The sequence below is a fragment of the Zerene cesonia genome, chromosome 4, assembly GCF_012273895.1.
Source record: "Zerene cesonia ecotype Mississippi chromosome 4, Zerene_cesonia_1.1, whole genome shotgun sequence".
In the NCBI taxonomy this organism is placed as follows: Eukaryota; Metazoa; Arthropoda; class Insecta; order Lepidoptera; family Pieridae; genus Zerene; species Zerene cesonia.
Window position 1 is genome coordinate 208,653 of NC_052105.1, and position 22,381 is coordinate 231,033.

Here is a 22,381-nt window from a genome sequence, read left to right on the forward strand (position 1 = left end):
CTGATTAAATAAAACTGGTCTCTGAAACTAAGTCTAATTAATATGATAATGTAATTATTCTTTACTTTTCCCGTTATTTCAATAAATAATACAGTCATTAGAACCGATGAAAATAATAAAACACATGTACCTTTTTCCAGCCGTAATGGCTTACTTATAAAGTTGAAAGTTTAAAGTCGGTTGAGAATCAGATCACGTTCGCGCCATACATCATAGCAAGGATGAGACGCACGCGGTTCCGTTAAATTAATCTTTAAAGCTACGTATTTGTTACTCATGTTACACGTACGGTTAGGATCAGGGCTTTTAGTTGTAGCTTTGTGTCAACTGCAACGTACTTAATTAGTATAAATAATTATTACAACAATTTCAAGAAACGATTAAAAAGACGGTCAATATAATGAAACACTTAGTTGTATTTAATTGATCGCTGCATGTGATTAAACATGGACAATAGTAATACATAATCACAAAGAGCGCTTTCGTTTATTTACTTACATGAACGAACTTTATTCACGTGGTAATGGATAGAAATTTTGTTTAAATAGCTTTTATAGCGTCAATTTCAGATAGATCAAAAAACAAAATGATTTGTCTTTTGCTTAAAACATATGTTACCATCAACCGCGTACACAGTTTTCAACCGACTTCCAAAAAGGAGGAAGTTAACAATGTACATTTTTTGTGCTTTTACCTCATCATTCTTAGAAACTAAAAACTTGCGAAAAAAATTATAAACATCGAGCGTGGTCACGGGGTGACTCTGTAAAGTGTTCGAAACGTCGGGTTAGTAATATAATGAATAAATCGCGTTTAAATTCCGTTAAAAAGTCTTTTATTTCTAAATATATAATACTCGCGTAAAATCAAACACAAGAAAATACTCATCATTTTTTACAAGGTGAATCGATTTTGACGATTCTTTTTTTATTTATAAAATAATTATAGTAATAAATTTATTATAGTATTCTTTTACAACAGGATCGGCTTAGCATAATAACGTACCAATCTACGTACCAATTTTCATTGCAATCGGTTCAGAAGTTTTTGCGTGAAAGAGTAACAAACATCCATATATAGATACATCCATCCATACAAACTTTCGCGTTTATAATATAAATAGGATAAAGAGCGTGTTACACACGGCCCGAACGCCACAAGTCACGAAGGTGGACGATTCATCATAAATTAACAATACCTCCATTTCTGCTAACTCGCCATGATTTGTGCCTTTGAAAGCTTTGATTTTATCAAGAAAGATGTACTGTGTTAGCTAATAAGCTAACATTTCATTATTAATAATAAAATATCATTATTATCATAAAAACATCTTTATTCAGTTCTCACAATATTAGTAGGTTACAATTAGTTAGAAATGCAGATAAAGAATTAGATTATTAGATATTACGTATGTACAATAGCTGTAAACTGCTTTCTGATCGGTGGTAAACGTGAAAACTATGTTATCACGATTCAAAAGTACTTTTATAAGAATTCTAATAGAATAAATTAATGTTTGAGATTAATTTTGACTTTTATACAGATCGGTATTTATTAATCATTGTTTTATATTCTGAATATTCTTAAAATACCTTTTTCTGAAATAATTGAACAGATTTTCGCTGCTCCAGTATACTCGTATCTCTATTAATTACTTTAGAGGAAGATTTATAGTATTTGTAGTATTCCGACTACCCAGTCCTTGACCCCTAAGCTCGTATAATTACAATAAGTTTTCCTCACCTTTCTATTCTATTATATTACCTCCACAATAACCAATGCCCGAATAAATTCTAAACAAGGTCGCAAAAAAATCCGTTACAAATTCATCACGCAACCATAAACCCTTCAAATTAAAAAGACATGTATCCTCGGGCGGGTTTCAACGGTTTTTAACCCTCTAATTGCTTCATCGTTTCGTGATTACAATCCGCTCGAGTGTGTATAATGTAGCCATTAATGTATGTAGCAGGGAAATTACGCGGAAACTCGCCACCTTACTTATTCATCCCCTTTTTAGGTGAATTATAATTTTAGTAGCGATTGTGAATCAGATTGTGGGAGCTTGTAATGGGATTCGTGATGGATTGCTTGAAATTTTCTAATTTTTAACTCTTTAGAAACTAGATTTGAGCTCTTAGTTTGAAAGGTGGAAAAATGTAGGCATCGGAAAGAAGTAGTGTGTATACCAATGCTTCACTGAGTGATCAATGGTCGTATGTTATACATACGTCATATGTTTGATAAAATATTTTATGATTAATAAGCCTGAGCTCATTTAATAAACTTGTACAACTTATCATTATTGTTAATATTTTAAACGTATTTTTGTGTTTTTTAGCAATTATTCAGATACTTGCCGTGTCGCGCGGTTTCAAAATTAATGTATTTCTATAGCTTACATTATAACCACCAGGTATGTACCAACACAAGCTACGTCATTAATAAATTATATCAAATTTCGTTTAGTGGATTTCGCGTGAAAGAGTAAGAAGCATACGTATCCTCACAAACGTTGAAGCTCACAATATTAGTAGTATATGGAGGGTTTGTTTTAAAAAATCAAATTAAAATTTTTTTATAATAATGTGTATAATAATAATGACCGGTAGCGTGCGTTTGATATAAATGGTAGTTGCATTAGTCCAATCGAAATATGTTACGACTACTAATAAATAAGTTTTTTAATGAATTTGGGCATGTGAATTTACAACATCAGAAGGAAATCTGTGTTATGTGAAATGAAGAAATCAATCAAATCAAATTGGGTCAGCGTAGTGCACTGGGGCTGCCTTATAGGCGGGTAGGCTATGGACACATAACATGCGATGACAGTTATAAAGGCCAACCCAATATCGGAGTTCGCATTGAACCACTTGAATGATGTTTGTGTAAGGGAGTAGAGGGGACTGACATTTGCATAAGAAACTGAAATGAGATGACACAAATAGGTTATTGGAAAACCTCAGTTATATTACAAAATCATTTCCGTATAAAATATAACTTTTTGACAAGTCTAAACGTTCTAAACGCATACTAAACGCAGCCTGTTTGATGTATCGTGTTCTCAACTGCTCCGACATTCTAGAAATGTGTTGGAGAGGTTACATTCTTCGTTTTTCACATAACATTATAAAACTTTAAACAGGGCATCACAATTAATAACATAAAATGTTCTGGAGAAAATAAAAAATAAAATATAATTACTTACTACAAAAATCATTGCTATCGCGCTATTCACGGTAATTCAAATATTTGGCAGTAATATGTGGTTAATTCATAAAACCAGGATCCCACACTACGTCCTAATCCAATAAACGAAATTTACAATAGCGCCACTTGACCACCTGAAGCGCAGTGGAGCGCGAATGTTGAAATAATCAAATTATACAAACCCGCACAACATAACGTTATCTGTACAATCGGGTACAAGTTGGTATATAATCACGTGGTTATGTGTGCGTGCCATTAGTGATATAGGTGAGGGCCGCTGAAACGCTCACAGATAAGAGGCGGGAATGGGGAGAGAGCGCCAGCGTGCTAAATGGATAGTAACAGTTCAAAGTTTCATAGGGAACTATCAATGTATCATACATTAAGTAAGGTAAGGTAAGGTCATTATGGCTGGATAAAAATAATGCTTGATGTTATTATATTCACCTCTATACAATTGCACATATAAATCAAAAAAGTGTTTGGATCTTAACTTAAAACTATGCAATGTTCTGATTCACTCCTTTGGTTAGTGGATTTATTATACGTTCATGAAGTTAACGGTAATATATAAATAGGTTGTCTGTCTTTCCTCAGTTTCAAGTTTAATTTCTGGATGATTCTTCATTATTTTATCTACAAAGTGTGAATAATACAAAGAAGATTTTTTTTATTTATGACTCGTAAGCAGAGCAATAAAAATACAGCGAATGGTATTGTGGAAATCCAATGCCCACTAGAGCAATTCAAAAGGAAAGGATATATGTATGTAACATAAATAATTGCAAATCCTTGCAAAGTCGGGGCTGCTTATGAAATAAAAATAATTTATCTATTAGTATTAGAGTGAATTATTTATATTACGAAGTTAATTACTATTTTTCTACAACCACCAGTCTTATTCGCATGTTTCACAGCAAATAAATCTGATCGCGTTCCGCTCTTAACAGATACTCCGCCCCAGCACTCAAAACATGGATTTTAGCGATATCAAACGGTGGGAGGCAATTAGTATAGTTTGCGAGCGCTCTATTGCCAAATGATCTGCAAGTTACGGCGCCGACCAACTGGGTAATGACAATGTAATGCTGACATATTTATTGTGGTTACCATGTGCGAATGGTTGCGATGTTTGTTAATGTTGGGGTTAGTTAGGTTCAATCAAAAGTTCATTACGGCAGCGGTTGGAGTGGGTGTTTTTAGGCGGTGATAGTTCTCAGATGATATTTTATGGTTATTAAATAATCATTTATGTAATGTTGCTAACATGTGTAGGCACATATTTCATTGCGTGCAGTGGTTTTATAGAAACTTGAAACAGAAAGAGTTAGTAATTGCTGAGATTGGATTGTGGGTTTAGTGGTCGAAGGCGTCGCTAATCTGAAAGACGAAGGTTCGAATCTTAAATCTAAATCATATACAAAATATGATAATTTTTCTTAAAATTAAATACATAGGTAAAATACCTAGGTATATTACACATCGTAAAAACTCGTTATTAAATGCACAATTAACCCAATTTACTCAGCAATAAAAACAAATTTTTACGACTAAGTACTTTCAAAATTTCCATACAACTTACGTGCTTTTTCCATTAACTTAATGAAGCAAAAAGTTGTGTAATTACTTTGCTTTAAACTTTCCGGATCCTTTCTCAATCCGCCCGGCTAAAGCAATCGCATTATATTTGCTATTTCAAAAACGTTCTCCGGTATAATTTTTAATTTTGTTTTTAAATATTCACTGAATATACAGAGCGTTTGTAAAAAGGTGAAAAAAGGAATTGAGCAAAGAAAAGCATAAACCCCGCTTTCTCTCCCTACAAATATTATAAATGCTAAAGTAACTCTGTCTGTCTCTTGTTTACACCTAAGCAACTGAAACGATTTGGATGAAATTTCATATAAAGCTTGTTCGTAGCCCGAGAAAGGATATGGAAGTTTTTATCCTAAAAATACTATTCGACCGGGAACTTTGCAAGGAAAACCCCGGGGCTGTCTATTTTTGGACTACGCGGAGGGAGCTGCGGCATGTCAAATGAAAATTTACTTCGAGATAATTTAAATTCAAGACGTTAATCTGTTTTGCGGATAGTTGTACATCGCATATAATCATTAAGTTACTAAAAGAATAAAAATAAAATATAGACATATAAGTTGGCGTTATAAGGAATATTGTAAAATTATTTTTGGGTAAAGTATTGAACAGATGCAAATAACAAAACGAAGTAACCACGAATGCTGAACATTGTTGGAGTCATGTCATGATTTCCTTTGATCCTTTAATTCAAATTTGTCCAGTCTTATAGGTAAAAAGCTGTACTTTTTATATAAATACAAGCATAATAATCTATTACTCCTAACATTTACATATGCATACTTTACAGGTACTATAAAAGGTGAGTAAATAACTCAACATCAATAGGCACATGGGTTCACCTAGGTCCCTCTTAGAGGTTTTCGGCAGCCCTCACAAGCTGCTTAGCTACATGGAGGAGCTGGGATGGTTTCAGCTTTGACTGGTCATCCCTTCCTTTTCTTTTCACGCAAAGTAGGCACTTGACGTCGAGTTGCAGAAAATATGTCCGTTTTATTGTATTGTATTATATCTCACCAACTCCATTACGAAATATGATGAATTAAATTTTAAACAATAAAAAAATCAATATTGTTTGCTCGAAACTGTACGAAGAACTGTATTAACAATCCTACTAATATTATAAATGCGAAAGTTTGTTAGGATGTGTGTGTGTTTGTTGCTCTTTCCCGCAAAACTGCTGAACCGATTGCATTGAAATTTGGTACGTAGACAGCTGGACAACTGGAATAAAATATAGGCAACTTTTTATGCCGATATTTCTACGGGATATGTACTTACGCAGGTGAAACCGCGGGGCACAGTTAGTAATTGATAAAAGCATAACATTAAAAAAAATATTGAGCATTAAGGGCAAGTTTAAGTAAATAATGATCAACAATATCTTCTCGTATACCAATCTTGTCGTATACTTAAAAAGGATCCAATAAGAATAAATTTCATATCTCAAAAATAACCTTAAATACTTAAACACTGTTTCAAAAAATATTCTAATCAAATACATCTTAAAATACAATCGTATACTAAATTCAATACAATAACGCTGATTGGCCGATGTCGGTAATGTATTATGTCTTTTCTTTACTTCATTTTACTCATCCATTAAATAACCACAACGATTCCCAGCGCTACATATATCTGGCTCTCTTGAGTTTTCTTACAATTTGAAAAGAAAAATGATATGGTATTATCCGAAATCTGAGTCTAGTCAGTATGCACAGACGTTAGAGCAATGATAAGCGAATCCTGAACCAAATACGCTTAGCTAAATGGCAAATGCCCACTGAAGCGTGGCGGAACACGTGTGCTGGATGCCAATATTGTATTTTAATAATATTACGGGATTTTATACAATATTCAATCATGACCTTATATAAATAAAACTTGAAATATTTAATTGTTTTAATGTATGAAAATTATAATTTTTTACTGTAATTAATTTAAAGCATAAACGTTTCTGGGGACGGAGGCACCACTCCAATTTCTAAAGTGGGACGATATGACAATGATTTCCCATCGAACACAATAATTATTCGTTAAAAAACCCACGAAATTATCGGGTAAACAAAGAAATTGAGAACCCTTTTCGTATTCTTATAGTATTTAAGTCGGTTAACATGAACCGTGCAAATGAAAGGAAAAATACAAGCTACTTACACAAAGCTAAATGCAAATGACCATTTTCAAAGTTTAATTTAAAATATCGCTGTACGAATACTAATAGTGTTTCTTTTACGTGTACTAGCTATTCCCGCGGCGTCGACCGCTTAATGCTGTGAAGTTTATTCACATGATGTTACACAGATAAATGCAGTTGTCGATTTTTTGAGACCGTATTTCTGAAAAGAACTGTTATTGTAACATGCTCTGCATCTTAAGTATGGAACCGCCATTAGCACGATGTATATATATATACTTGTTTTATGTTTTTCTTTTTAATGAAGTATACTTCTAAATGCGTTTTATGATACACGAATAACCATCCAGACTAATAGAAAATCCTTTTTCCAAACGTCTGTCTGTCTGCATCATGCATAAAAATAATAAATATCTAATCCAATCAGATATTTATTATTTTTATGGATAATTTGTGTAAAAACATGTACGATATTGTGTTTCAATTTTAAATTTAGAATTATTACATGTCATTGTTTATTATTAAAATTGTTATTTTGTCACTCCAACAAGTGGATACTGAACATCGGCGCTGCGTATTACGCGTAGCACATGCTGAGTAGATACTCTCTGTAGCCCCACACCGATAAATTATAATTCCACCTTTTTATTATACGTTTGTTAACATTATATGGTATTAAATAAACATTCTTCTTTCTTTCTTATTATTTTCTAAAGATACATTTATATTTTCTATTCGTTGTTAGTTAATAATTTAAAAGCAAATCTAACGTCGATTCTCGACATCTACGCATTACAAGTTCATGCTACTTTTTATTCATTCAACTCACGTTTGTTACAAAAACCGTTCAAAATTAGACAACAATTAGTTGCCGTCTGCTCTAACGGTTTTCAACGTAGAAGAACCGATAAGCAACTCCCATATTATATCCTGTTAGAAATAAAATTCGTTTACAAAAGCGGGCATTACGCGCCAAGGATCATGGTTAATAAGGAAAGTTTTGAACGTACAGGCCATTTAAACGCCATATTTCAACGTGTTAGCATATGGGGCAACAAATCACCAGCGTTTAGCGAACTTGGCCACTGTAGCATGTAATGGAGGACCGCTCTTCGGCACACGCCACTGGGCACTGTATCTAGAACATATTTTATCCACGGGATTACCGGGCTTATGTAAAATGTATTTATGACACAAAATTGCACATGGAATTACCTATTGGCTGGCGATTTTGTTTTCATTTGTACGTGTATTAATTCCCTGTAAGGCATGATCATGTTTATTTCTACCGCTTAAAGAAGCACGCTAATTATGTTCGCCTCATTATAATCATGCACACGTATTATAACAAGTTTTACGTAGGTGTAACGAAAAATTTTTAAAACAACCTCAAATGCATGCTATTAATTATAATGGACCATGGCCCATCTTATACTTTTCGTTTCATTATGTCCACCACCTTGAATACTATTGGCTCTATTAAAATTTGATGTCAGTAACGTATCTATTTGTATTAAACAGATAACAAAATACATCCATATCTATAATATAAGTAATTAGGTAGTTGCGAAGGGTCAATGAACGACTAAAAATCGAAAGAAAAATAAGAAATACAGAAAATCTATATTGTATTCAGGATCATTACTGTTCTATCTAAATAATAATGTAGAGAAATATTTTTTTATATGCATTTTTCTAATACTTTACTTTGAAACTGAACCTCCTTATAAAATAAAACAATTGGCGATCTTATCCCTGTATAGCGATTTATTCCTGGTAACCAGACGTGCCGTGCGTGGTAACGTGACGTGTGAAAAATAAAGTTTAGGGAGAAGAGTAGGTTCAATGATGACAATAATTAAAAAATGAAAAAATTTGGCAATTTTAATACCAGTTTCACTTTAATAGAAATTCCAAACAAACGTCATATTCGAAACGTTGCTGTTGCAACAGCTGCAAATTAAACGTATAATTATCTCGTTCCACTATAATATCGGAAACAAATATTTTCAGTTTCCACACCAGATATGTTACGGTACCTATACTTTAACAGAGACTTTTTTCTTTATATCCTTGCCCTAAGAAGTCACAAATAACTGATCACTGCTTAAATATAAAATTATTAAAGAAGAGTAAAAAACTAAAATCCATTGTATAGATGAATCATTCATACATATATGTTTGTTTATGAGTACAACTTATAGTATCTTCAGTTTCACCCTTGAAATAAGAGACAGTATCCAAATGAGGATATTCCAACTATAACCAGGTTTATTTTATGAAGTACAAACATTCACACGGCGCTCGTTAAACCCGAAATATTCTAGTTATTTCATTAAACGGCGGGCGAGCTAACGCGTCTGAATTCGGTAGCTTATAAATTGTGTGTCCCCGAAATTAACGCAACTATCAGACAATCGGGATTATTTGAAATTAATAACCCCCGGGAATTATGGTGGAGAATTACGAAGAACTATCCTTGGAATCTGATATTGGGAGGGATAATTGCTGACTGGATTTGCTTCGACTTGGGGTTGATTTTGGTATTTGGTGACTTTCGGCTACGGCAGGTCGAGCGAAGGCGTTCATATTTGATTGTGGATGATGCTGGTTGGAGATTTGAGGTTTATGGCGACCTAATTAGATAAATTTGAGTATTGCATCTTTGTCCACGTCCATAGACTTGACCTTTCAAGACTGTGTATTAAGCAAACTATATTATGAGTGATATAACGACACATACTGCTGGAAGAAATACATAACATAGTCGTTACTAACTGTGTTTTCATTTAGGCGTTTCTGTTCTGTTTTCATTATTCATGCAATACACTAGCTGACCCGGTAAACTGCTAGGACCCCTTATCACTTAAGCGAAATTTATCTATTCTAAGACTAATCAACATAACAAAAAAAATATACAAAAATCAATATAATAGTTTCGGAGATGTTCTATTACAAATACATAATTTAATTGTACGTAAGAATTGTTATTATAGATTAATGAAAACAATTTTAAAATCAAGGTAAGTTGAAAAATATTTCAATTCAAGTAGCATCGCAATCTTTATCGACTATATCCCTGGAATATTGTTATTTTTTACTTCATAGCCGTTATTAAGATTTAAAGAATAGTCGGTAGAAAAAATACAATTTGTAAGCATCACGTTCCAAGAACGTCGTCTTTATTAAAATCTTGCCGTTAAATAATATTTATCAACAAACGACACTCCAAAAGACTTGTATAAAAATGTGCAGGCTTGTTAGCTGTTATATAAGAAACTCCTCATAATTCTCACGGAACTATCTGGAACTTTGCTGTGCGCAAATATTTCATGCGCTGAAATTAGGTTAATTAAGATTTCCACTAACGCGAGGGTAAAATAAACCTGATGCTTTAAAGCGCTTATGACGCTGTTTTGCTTTTGATCGATAGCGGGATTAATCAACGTTGTGCGAGCGGGCTTTGAGAGAACATGTGACATTGTGTCGCTCTGTATCTTATTTTTACATAGCTTTAGCCAAATTTAACAAGATTAACTATTTTAAAAGTTAGATAAACCTGTTAAGAAGAAATCGAACATTAACATTAAATTTCACTACTATTAGACTTTATTTGAATATAACTGCAAAAGTAGGCTATGCATAGAATAAAATATACTCTGCAGTATAATTTGAGAGGTTATGTTATGTATAGTGGAACAATTTTCAAGATTACGCCAGTTATTTTACACGTTATCAACATAAACTTCAAATGTTCTCGTTCATGTTGGTTCGGATTGTATTAGCCCTCTAGAATGTGAACCTGACAAGGAAAAGTAATTAATAACATGCGGCGTATTCAACATTGTAAAATATAGTCGAAATTTAACTTTAGCAAATTGTTTGGGATCTCATTTTAACAGACTAAATTAGGACATCGCAGCGTTCCCATCCTTGAGATTTTTTAATAAAATTTCCGTCTTTCGACCCCTATTAAAGCTCACTTCGTTAAAAACTTGGAAAAATATTACAAAGAAATCAGATATTCGAGAGCGTAAGGCTATAGTGTTCTTGTGTTGTATTTCAACCGATTTTTCGTAATGAATTGCTGTTATAATTTGAGCCTGTTTACAATATAGGTAATAAAACGAACGTAAGGTAGTGTTACAATAATTTAATGAAGAAATACGTTATTACTTATAATATTATATTTACAATATTTATTTCGAAAGAAAATAGTAGTAGTACAACAATTATACAGAATCTGAACTTCGATCAAGTTGTGAACTGTGTCTCGAAGGCCAGTGTCTTCCCAATCTTTTATCTATTTAAAAGATTTATAAGATATCATGTGAACCTATCTGATCTTATATCTTATTCTTTAAAACTCCTCCTTATACCACTCAATTATACTTAACTTTATTAGAGAATAAAGAGTACGGTTATATAAAAAAAGCTGTATCTTTAAATACTGTACACGTATCAGATTTTATATTTTCGTGAATATTACATACTTTTACCAGCTATAAATTCATAAACGCTTGACTCGTACTGACGTAAAGAATAAATTTCTACATAAAATACCATTTGTGAAGGACTATTATGAAGTCCTTGAAATAGAACTTGAAAAGACACTCGTGGTTATTAAGGTTGTTAGCGTGACACAAAACATAAAATATTCTCAAATCGCGTGTATTCGATGATTGTATCTGTGGAATAAAAACATCCAATTAAGAATCGCATAGACCTGCCCCGGGAAGGGTCCTCGTCTTTTCTTGCATAAGTCTTCAATTCGCTCTTATTTATCCGCAAACCGTCAAAGTTGAGAGAAACGGGCGGTTTTAATTAGTTCGCTGTCAATTTATTGCTTCTAGAAAAAGTTTCCAATACAGGTGCTTCGCTAATAAATCGTCTTTTATTTACGGTACGGTTTATATTATGATTGTAATATCCGTTCCATCAACAAACCTCTCAGTGAGGATGTTAAGTGTATCAAACTAGCATGTACAACTAAAATATCAGTAAGATCTAATTTCTTTAGAACACTTTTATTTCTTTGGAATAAAACTGATGCAGTTTACTCAACGTGCAATATATTTTAAAGGCAATATGTCGCATTGAAAGTCTTGATTCTGTAGATATACTGAAACATAAAATCAACTTCGCGTTTTTTAAAAGAGGTGAAAATTAATGTACATCATTACCATTATTCATTGTCGGGATACAAGGTCGGCTTAGGGCAACACTGCTTTATATTCGTGTAGGTTCAGGTGATACACACGAAATAGTACTTTTATTTGCGAGGGCAACCAAATTATGATGTGACATTCGACACGAAAAACACCATGTATGTAATAAATCACCATCCATTTAAGTCAGCAACGTTATTGTTCAATTTTGGACTTTACTGCTTTGCCTTTTATTTCACTTTTGATTGACCCGTTTCGCCCATATTAAGTTTGTATGTACGTTAAGAATTCACAGCTGTTTTGTTTGCGGCTAAAATTAACGTTTCCCGTTCTGAAATATGAGCCACGAAGCCTTCGTCTTGATAACTTATTTAAGGCTGTAATAAGGTTTGACTTTTTCTCCTCTTTACGAGTTGTGCACAATTTATTTGTTTGCGTTTGTTTTGTTTGTGAAGATAATTTAAGGATATTAAAAATGAAACCCCGCAAAGGTTTTATTATTATTTTAATGAAATTTGTTAAAGGTTAGTCTCTTGCTTTATGAAAGAACTAAATTAAACAAAGTTAGTTTGTAGACGTTATTAAAATAACAAGCTCGAGTGAACAAGTTTTATTTGAATGCTAAACGACTCAGTTGTCGTTCGGTTGTATACATAGCTCGCTTCACGGCTTCGCTTCTTTAATAAAGAGCATTTACTTGAAAGGCTTTGTATAAAATAACTCATTGATTGCTTACTTACTGGAGTTTCCAACGAGATGCTTAGTAATTGTCTGATGCTGGATCACTCACTAATGTGTACTAATTGCTTCGCCTATTGTCAACTAATTTTGATTTTACTTTCTTCGTTGTTACTATAATACAAAGACAAACGTATTATATAAACAGTTGTAGTTCTAAAAAGAGTGCCATTGCAATTTTTTTGAAATTAAATTATCAAAAATTAGCTTATCAGATTTGAGACCCGTCATCCCGATTTTTCAATTAATAAGAGCTAAAGAATTACAGATGTAATATGTTTTATGTACAGTGATCTGTAATTATGTAGCTCTTAATTTCATATATGAAACTTAACACAAGAAAACGATTATTTAATTTTTATCGCAATTAACAGTCATACGCGTACTTTCAACGTGTTATCTCGAGGCCCACAACCTTTCCCTCATACTTACCAATCCATTTACTTATTCCCCTCATCAATCCTTTCCTAATCCTTTCCCCTTCTGCCCCTTCCCTCGTTCCCTTTAAAAGCAGGCAAAGCAATTGAAGCGGCCCTTCATTTGCAAATGTTCATGGCCGGTAGTGATCGCTTACCACCAGGCGAACCACCAGCTCAGTTACCAGCTATTATATAAAAGAAAAAAAATCGCCAGAATTAAAATATTCGAAGGTAACAAACAAAAATTCAATTGCCTGTCGTTGTTCAAATATCAAGTACGGTCCCTTTCAATTAGGGGCTTAATTAGAAACCCCGGGTTCGTTTGGGTCTGAATTAGGGGTCCATTACGGGCCCTAATCCTATATTCTCGATTAGTACGCGTATTTTATGTGTAGTTTATTTTAAAGTTGGCGGTTTTGGTAGTCAGCACGTTCCGGGACCCTTTCGGGTTTACGTTAGATCATTCAAAATCGAATATTAGTAGGATATATATCGGTCGTGGTTTTTGTGATGCGTGGATATGAAGATCTGTTTTCCGTAGAGGGGAAAGGTTCTGATGCATTTCATAAATAATTAATCATCGTCCAACGAGACGAGGTGCTATTGTGTAAAGTTGAATTTATCGCTATGTTATTCAACATGCATGATTAAAATAACCTCAAAATGAGCATTACAGATCTCTGTCTATGCTAGTATTATATTAATGATGATTCAGAATGCTTATAAAGTAACTAACATTGATTAAAGTATTTAATCCCATTTTTATATATTTGAAAAATACAAAACATAAATAACGCCTAACGGACGGGAGAATCAGGTTAAAATCCTGCTCCATAAGTTTCCGATTTGATTCGATTTCTTTTTGTATTTTAACCCATTAAAGCTATAAAATTATAAATCTGAGCAATCGGTAGGGAAGAGTTCATGTTTATGTCAAAGTATTTTAACCTTAATACAATCGTGATAAAATCTATTTTACAAATCAGTCAACATTGTATATCCTTTTTTTATATAAAATGTTTGAAAAAATCTACTTTTTTTAATTTTTGGAACAATATTTCTATTCCTGCTTGTTTCATACAATATTACAGTATGTTCTTTCAAGTATTTAGGAAAATACGCAAAGGAATAAACTCAAGTTTTCTCATGTTTAATCGAATGTAACCGAAAATATGTTTATCTGTAGGTATTAACCCATTTGTGTATACCCAACCCAGCAGCGTCTCGTATAAATTCTTACATGCTATTCTAATATTTAAGCCTTGTAGCTACGTATGGAAATCGCTTGTAATATTTAATAGGCTGTTAGTTGCGTAGTACATAACACTTCGCTTATTTTTCAAGTATTGCGTAATGGATTTGGGGTTTGCTTACACGAGAATGTATTAAAGTAATGTTATTTGATTAAACTTTCTTGTTTTTCTATTTATGTAATAAAGAGATTAATTGGTCATTAGTAATTGTATATGTTTTGTATTCGTTCTATGAATAAGATTTATAAACCAAGGTATAGATAGTTGTGTTAAAATTCTGTATTGAAAAGAATGTATTGGAATGAAATATTATATTATCCTCTTTTATGAAATAAAAACTCGAAAAACTTATTAACATAGTGCAACATAATTAAATCTGCTGCCAAAGTAATCACAGCATAAATTTTATTTTAATACTATGAACCTGGTATTAGTCTCGCATGCAAACAGTAAAGAAACCAAACATCAATAAATAAATAAAAGCAATTCTTCGAATCAGTAATAACAAGTATATTACATCGATACATCTGCTGCAATAGGATGCTGACGCGAATGGAGTTCTAGTCTCTCCAAATAAACCATTTGTGTGTGTTGTTTCAGACCGGAAATTTAGGACTATATTACGTCGCATGCGCTAGTGTTTATTATCATTCGGAGGGTACGGCGAAAAATTTCAAACTTGTATTGCAGATGGTTACTAGATACATTTCTATATAGCTTGCCGCTCCAAGTCTGCCGTGACTAGTGTCTTTTCAATCGAATTCAAAAAACTTTTACACCTCGGAACTAATAATAAACTAATTTGGTTTTCATTTTCTTTTTAATTTGAAAGTTAGTGCCCCCCGCGTAGGCCTATTTAAATAAGATCTAGCTCGAAACACAAAACAGAAAATAGACTTCAAAAAATGCTTTCATGAATAGAGTCCTTAATAATGTCCATGAATTCGAAACATAATTAAGCGATACATTCGCCCACGCATTCAGGACATCAATACGGTAATGGCCCACGCTGGAGATGAATCAATCATGCGTAATTTGACGTAACAAAAAGGAGTGACAAGCGTTGAGGCATTATGTTGATGAAAAGAACCCTTCATTGTGCGGTAGACGCTTTGTTTTTCACACGCTAATATAATCTACACTGGTGTGTCTAAAGTGTACGTGTTCATGGGCGATAATTATCGCTTACCATTAGGCCAACCTACAGCTCAGTTGCCCGTTCTGGCATTAAAAAGATATAGTAGCTGTCAATCTGAATACAGTTTCTAATGAGTGAAGGTTTCCAAAATATTGGTACAATATTTTTATGGTGTGAATTAATTACATAATTATTGACACTTAAAAATGACACAAAAAGATGTAGAGAATGATAATTATGATTTTAAATTAGTACGATTAATTAAAACCAAGCTATAAATGTATTTTAAAACGCGAATGTACAACATCGTTTAATGTTAAATACACAAAGATAACTTCTGTAGGTTCTTGGGCACCGCGAAACCACCGCTTGACAAACGTAGTGTAGGGCGCCCTTTTTTTTTTATTTTTTTTTATAGGGGAAATCTTGCATAGATACCCACGGCCCCCGGGGAAGAGGTCGTGGGTTATGTCGGATTCCTACCGACTAAAACCCCACTGTGTTCCGTCGAGCCACATAAGTGAAGGGGCCACGGGTGCTTGTTGGAATTCGTCCGCGACCAGTGTAGGGCGCCCTATGACTCGGTGAAGTGATGGTTTACGAAAGGAAGCAGGCAAAAATAAGCGGCAAGAAACTAACAATAGCTAAATAGTGAGGCATAGGATAGCAGATAGCAGAGATACAAGCAGTGGATAAATAACGGCTGTAAAGAGAGCTTCTGTAAATGAAATAATATAACATTCTATTAACAATTAATGATGTTATCATAACACAATGAGACTACACGAAATAATTTCACATTAAAGGCACTTTGCATTCATAGTCATCCAAATTGTGTGGACCGTATGGCGCAGCAGACATGCCGGTGTCACAATCTATTTACGTTGGATATTGGCACTTGTTTCCGACACATTTCTGTACAAATGCATTATTAACACGTATATGTTTAAACTGGAAAATTAGGACAATGTATTGAAATATACTTTTTCTTAAGGTAACATAAATTCAAACATTGCAAGTTCAATTCGATATTATAAAAAATGTTTGCGAAATATATAGCTTTGTTCCCTTGTATGGATTTGATTTGCTATTTGCTATTTAATACAAAAATTATGTATAAAATATTCCATACAATAAATCATTTCATTAATTCAAATCCAATTCCAACTAAATGCTTATGACTTTACACTAAACTATATAAAATAAAATAAATCTTATATCTTTAAACGAGCAATTCTTGTATATATATATTTGTATATTTGATAATTGGAATCTCGGAATCGGCTCCAACGATTTTCTTGAAATTTAGTATATAGGGGGTTTCGGGGGCGATAAATCGATCTCGCTAGGAATCTTTTTTAGAAAATGTCATATTCGTGTTTTATTCGTGTTTTATCGACTTAAACTTACTTTTTTAACAAATAGGAGGCGTAGTCCCAATTTATTATGACTTTTCCTGACATCTATTGGCGAATAATAATACTAATACTATTTTTTCTTCCTGACATCTATTGGCGAATAATAATACTATTTTTTGGCGAATATTTAAAGTTCCAGCAGATGGCGTCGTTAAGTAACGAAGTCAATGAGTGTTTGCTTTGAGGTTAGACTAATTGTTTATATTGTTTTGTGTCTTCTTAATGCACGTGTTCACTTAAAAATTCCTAAACGATCTTGGAAAAAAACGCTTATAAACAATCTAACTTCACGAAGTTAAACCGAGCAAAGCTCGGTCATCCAGGTACTACACATTAATAATAAAAAAGCAATTTCCAAATTTAATTTCGCTCATCTCTTAAACAAAAAACACTTATTTTCCTTAAAGATAACAAGGTTTGTATGTCGCCAATCAAATTGAGTTTAAGTCATAGAGCGTGTAAATTTAACGAGTGCTTGTACTTGTTTCGTCTAATTGTGAATTTGTTCGTTCCTTTTATTGACGATTTCGTCCGATCGTATTTACAATGTTTTCTTTAAAGGGCGGATTTTAATGGTGATATTGCTTGAGATTTTGTTTTGCGTGTTTTATTTAATTGGACTCTTAATAAGATTAAAATGTTTATTTATGAAATGGATGATCAAACTGTACTGTGTCTATTTCATTGTCTTTTATCTATACAGCGGGCTGTACCGTGTAATCATAACTTTAAAAGGGAGTTCTTACAAGTTCTCTACCCTTTCAACGTGGAATGGCACTAGTGTCGCCATTTTGGGACCCTTTGTCCCTCTGCGTGGCTCGATAGAGAATAGATAATTGAACCCTGAGTCCTTTTTGGACCAAGGCTATTGGAAGTTCTATTATTGGAGCCATTACCTTATGTGTACATTCTTTTAGTAAAATTTACCTAATGCGAACTTTTACCGCATTGATTAAAATAATATACGTACATTTATTATTTTAATAAAAGCACATTGAAGTGTCTATATCATAATTTGTGAAAAAAAATATTATTGTTTTTGTTGTATAAAATATTCTTTGAGTTAATATTAAAACTGGCTTTGTTGTTATTTTCTAAATATTGACAGAAATAATAAAGGTGTCCATTGATTGCTACCACATGATGAACCGTTCTCTAACATTGCAGAAGCTTGTAAAAATATAATAAGAATTGAAAAAGGTCTGTGTAATTATTTTAAAGCATTGAAGGGAATATAACAAACTTACTTGTTAAAACAACATCAAGCTGGAATGTTTAAAAAGCAGATTTAAATTGAGCTACGTGTGAATTTTTCCGAGATAAACACTTATTTTGGTAACGGATTATATTTAAGGATTATGAGGACTTGTTAATTCAGTTGTATACATAGGTACATTACATTTTCGAACATGGTATCGTCGATAAAGATTTTTAAATGTATTGACGTAGCTTTTTAGCTATAATGATGTATATGGTCATCAAAATAAGACAAAAAGAGATATAACAGTTTCTTTCGAATTTTTCTCTCTGAAAATGCATATTTTAATCATATCAAAATCAATCATATGTAATTATTTTTATATTATGAGGAATCTAATCCTTTACTTTTCTTTTTACAAAATCTTTATGATGTTCTGAAAACGATTTCGAAGTTTGTTAAAATAACTATCATCCTAAAACGCAAACACTGTATACGTTCTCATAATAAATTTGAATAACCATCAGACACTCTGACACATTATGATTTCCAATGATCCAAATTTCTCCAACAAAATTTACTTTAGGATTTCAACAAATCAAAATGATCTTTCCACCATAAATAAAAAATTTAACCCCAGTTCTAAACCATTTCCATCGATTCTCCACATACATAACTATAAATAAATTTTTCTCATGTCACCTTCCTCATCTATATCCCGTCGAATGTTAATCCGTGCGGCAGATTATTTCAGTCGGATCCGTTCGTGCGTGAAAACGTGTTATCGTCCGTATAAATATCAACACTCCTCTCCTTGTGCGTTGAGAAAAAACGATTTGTGATGAGCCGCACGACCTGCTTCTGTGATGTGAATCAATGCTGGCATGATGAAATGTGTGATGCTTACTTCTATATTTGTATATTTTTGTTTGGTAGTGGTTTTAATGTGAGGCATAATGCGTAATTGTTTGACGATGGTAAGAATGTAAATTCAAATTCAAATATATTTAATTGTTGTTAACAAATTGATTCTATAGCTACTGTTTTAATGTGAATGTGTTTATTATTATTAGACTAAAACATTTCTTTACTGAACAATATTTCCTGAGTAGCACTCAAACTAAATAGCACCTAAAACCACGGTTTAAATAAAAAAATCATTACTACCAATCCTCGTGAAAAGGACATGCATTTACCATAAAAATAAACCTCATACACGAACATGATAAGCGATTCAGGGTCCTAAACTTCCGACGAAGTAGGAAATTTCTAAACGTATTCAGAATATAACATAACACTATTCCCTACCGCTGCAGCTGCATCTCAAGCTAACTTTATTCCCTCCATTTTCCAGAATATTTTGGTTTCATAAAACTACGCGATAAACGTTAATTGTAATCCTGGCACGTTTGTAAATAATTTTCAGAGTCAACGCTTTTAATTCCGGGGAAAATGGAGCGATACAAAAATCCGATGCACCCGGATATACTTAGCCCGCTGCGCTTAAGCCCGTTATAAAGAAGGATTAACAGATGTACGCGCCGAGCTTTCTAGATTTCGCGAAAAATTATAAGGATTTCAATTTTAAATAGTCTCGTGATCATTTTGTTTTACTGGAGCGCGGTTTGGCACTTATGGGATTTTCTGAGGCGTTTCCCAGATTGTGGATGTTTCTAATGGTTAGTTTATAATTATTGTAATAATTTAGTAGTTAAGCAAAACTTTTCTACGCATAGAAAAGGAAAATGTTTCAATAGATAATGTTATATTACCACTTTTTTGTTTTTTATTTAACCGGTGAAAATTTACGTACATAAATGTGACCTGGGTTATATTTAGAATGTTTTTATAACATAAAAATAGAATTGGTTCCTCAATGTACATTCAATATTCTATATATATTAGCAGTCGTCGTAGTAATGTCTAAAATTCATCACTTCCCACGAAACGACATCTCCTAATCAGAACCAGATAAGCATCTAACACAATTTCAACATTATACCCATATAAATAAAATCGAATGTCCCATAAAACAAAACAAAAAAACTAAAACCAGAACGCGAATAGAAATTAAGAAGTGACTCACTAAACTAGCTTTATTCCCGCCATAACTCCAGTAAGATTAAAGTTTTAAACATTTCGGCGTCGGGCGTCTTAATTCAACTCCTTTCATAAGATGTGATTTAGTGAGCCTCAGCACTATTTATCACTAACTTGCGTATAGTCGGATTCCAGGGATACCGGCACCTAGGAATGAGCCAAGTTGTAAGTTACCGCCCTAATTAAAATGCACGCTGTAAGGCCGGAGCGGGGAACCAGCGGATAGCGGAGACTTAGAACCGGTCAATCGTGTCGGACAAGGGCAAACCTATATCTTCAGGAGTGTTTTCTAATCGGTAGATCGATGAGAAGGACTAGGCATATGCTTTTCTGTCCATTGATGGGACGAACGAAGCGAAGAAAAATAAACGTAAAAAACATTCATATTACAATAATATGTTCCATTTTTCCACAAAGTTAGTTATTGACATTGTGTATAAAGTGTATATCATTAAAATAAATAAATAAATAAATAAAGCTATCTTATTTTTTATACTTGCGTGATTTATGCGTTGTTTGTATTATTTACGTTGATTAAAAGAGTTTGTGTTTCCACCATCGCTCCACTTTCGCTCCCGCTTCCGCTACCGCTCCGCTCGTCCAAGCCATTCCGAATGTTCTTACAAATTACAATTTTGGTGCTTTGTTTAAGGCTCACTTGAAATGTCCTTGATTTAAACATTTGTCTTGCGTTGAATCGTTTTATTGCCCCGTTTGTTTCAATATGAACGCTCTGTATTGTGTTCTTAAGTAATTAAGGTTTTGTTTTTGCGGAAGTAAAATACATTAATTTAGGAATAAGAGGAGCCATTTCAATTCAGTGTCGAGTGTAAGGAAAATTAAGTTTTATTGAGAATGATGTTTTATAATTCTCACATTATACTTGACTTGAATTTTTATGAAGAACAGAAGGTTCGAAGGTTCTTCATAAAAATTAAAACAATTAAGAATAATAAGCTATTAAAGTATGAGATAATTTAAATGATTTTGTCTAGACTGTAACATAAATTAGTGATAAATACAGCAATGAAACTGAAACTTTGTTTCATCTTATATGTTCTCCTAAAAATGGATAATCACAAACCTGAAAAGGGACAACATTTTAATATTTGGTGAACATTTTTCAGAAGGAAAATATAAAGCGAAGATACGACAGATAATTATAGGAGATAAAGGAGAGTCGGTCCTGTCATTACGTCACAAGCGATACCAGCCTCGTGTTTCGTTCAACCATCATTTTCATACTTATTTTTTGTATACCACCAAGTTAATAGGCTACTCTATTATACAGTCGTGTAGATGTATAAATATAATAAAAATTAATAAGTTAATGTTTATTGTTCTTTATCCAACTAATATTATAAATGCGAAAGTTTGTAAGTATGTGTGTGTGTTTGTTGCTCTTTCACGCAAAAACTACTAAACCGATTGTAATGAAATTTGGTGCGTAGACAGCTGGACAACTGGAATAACATATAGGCAGTTTTTATCCCGATATTCCCACGGGATACGGACTTACGCGGGTGAAACCGCGGGGCGCAGCTAGTATTTATATAAATTGCAGTGGTGGCTCAGTGGTGAGGACCACCGATTTAAAATCGACAAGTCGGGGTTAAAGACTAGGTATTAGTAGACTACTATTTTTCAATTTTTCCAAGCATGTGTATCATCAACGGTGAAGGAAAACATCATGAGGAAACCGGCATGTCCAAGAATCCAAAAGTTCGACGGCACGTGACATGCCAACCCGCACTTGGCCAGCGTGGTGGATTATGGCCTGAACTCTCATAGAAGGCCTGTGTCCCAGCAGTGGGAACGTATATGGGCTGATGATGATGATGATGATGATTTTTATATATACCCGTAAATAGGAATACAAACCAGTTATTTTGTTCTACCCCTATCAATATATTTTAATATGGGTTTCATTACGATTTATCACAAAAAATTGTGTATTGAAAGCCTAAATAAAACATTATTTATTCATGAAACAATATTGATTT

At 33.2% G+C, this 22,381-nt stretch overlaps 1 protein-coding gene across 1 annotated transcript in view; it reads left to right on the plus strand.

Annotated features, from left to right (window-relative positions):
• LOC119839738 (protein sidekick-1-like) overlaps window positions 1-22,381 on the plus strand; it is a 153,509-nt gene that overhangs the window by 25,903 nt on the left and 105,225 nt on the right. The window lies entirely within an intron of this gene.